The sequence below is a fragment of the Lissotriton vulgaris genome, chromosome 4_1 (genome assembly GCF_964263255.1).
Source record: "Lissotriton vulgaris chromosome 4_1, aLisVul1.2, whole genome shotgun sequence".
In the NCBI taxonomy this organism is placed as follows: Eukaryota; Metazoa; Chordata; class Amphibia; order Caudata; family Salamandridae; genus Lissotriton; species Lissotriton vulgaris.
In genome coordinates, this window is record NC_141691.1 from 1302497680 (window position 1) to 1302499184 (window position 1505).

Here is a 1505-nt window from a genome sequence, read left to right on the forward strand (position 1 = left end):
AATTACAATACAAAAGAGATTTTCATACTTAGTGTTAGAACTTAGAACCATTAATGTTTTTTCCATGTGTTTTAGCAATAAATAACAATTCATCACCTATATGCAATTGATTCATCTAAACATTCTATCAGCTTCCCCTCAAAGGAAATATAGACATACACATCATACAGAAGAAAATACATCTATTTTCAACATTAAAGGAGCATCAAGTATTGGCTTGGAGACTGATTGAAAGTATGTCCTTGGCATTTTTAACTTTATGCTCTACAGACTAAACTAATAGGCTCAATAAATACATAGCATACTATTGAAGAAATAGCAGATGATGAAGTGCTACCGATTGTTAACCCGGGATTGTTGGAAAGCTTATATTCAGCTGTTTACATTCATACTATCTTTATATTTCATCAACAAGACAAAACAAAAATGACCTCAATAAATTGCAATAAATAAGAGATTTAGTTACTTGGCGTTAGAACTTAGAACCATTAATAGATATTTCAGGAGCTTTCAGAATAATAATTAATTCTACAACTATATCAAATGTATTCATCCAATCCTTCAAGCAGCATTTGATCCAAGGTGATAAACAGTCAAAAATGAGACACAAGAAACATTTATCTTTTTACAAACAATTAAACTTGGCCTGTACAGGGATCGAACCTGTGACCTTGGCGTTATTAGCACCACGCTCTAACCATCTGAGCTAACAGGCCATTTTGCACAAATTACTGGAAGTCCAGCATATGAAGAAGTGCTAATGATTGTTAACCCGGGAGATTTGGAAAGCTTAACTTCAGAGGTTTACCATGAAGTTATAAATATATAATATCAACATGAAGAAACTTATATGACTTTAAAAAAATTACAATACAAAAGAGATTTTCATACTTAGTGTTAGAACTTAGAGCCATTAATGTTTTTTCCATGTGTTTTAGCAATAAATAACAATTCATCACCTATATGCAATTGATTCATCTAATAATTGTGTCAGCTTCCCCTCGAAGGAAATATCGACATACAAATGATACTGAAGAAAATACATCTATTTTCAACATTAAAGGAGCATCAAGTATTGGCTTAGAGACTGATTGAAAGTATGTTCTTGGCATTGTTAACTTTATGCTCTAAAGACTAAACTAATAGGCTCAATAAATATATAGCATACTATTGAAGAAATAGCAGATGATGAAGTGCTACCGATTGTTAACCCGGGATAGTTGGAAAGCTTATGTTCAGCTGTTTACATTCATACTATCTTTATATTTCATCAACAAGACAAAACAAAAATGACCTCAATAAATTGCAATAAAAAAGAGATTTAGTTACTTGGCGTTAGAACTTAGAACCATTAATAGATATTCCAGGAGCTTTCAGAGTAATAATTAATTCTACAACTATATCAAATGCATTCATCCAATCCTTCAAGCAGCGTTTGATCCAAGGTGATAAACAGTCAAAAATGAGACACAAGAAAAATTAATCTTTTTTCAAACAAATAAACT

The 1505-nt window shown here is 31.4% G+C and overlaps 1 non-coding gene across 1 annotated transcript; it reads right to left on the minus strand.

Annotated features, from left to right (window-relative positions):
• Window positions 1–642: 642 nt before the first annotated feature.
• Window positions 643–716, minus strand: TRNAI-AAU (transfer RNA isoleucine (anticodon AAU)). The gene has a single exon. It is a non-coding gene; the product is annotated as a tRNA-Ile (tRNA).
• Between the last annotated feature and the right edge of the window lie 789 nt (window positions 717–1505).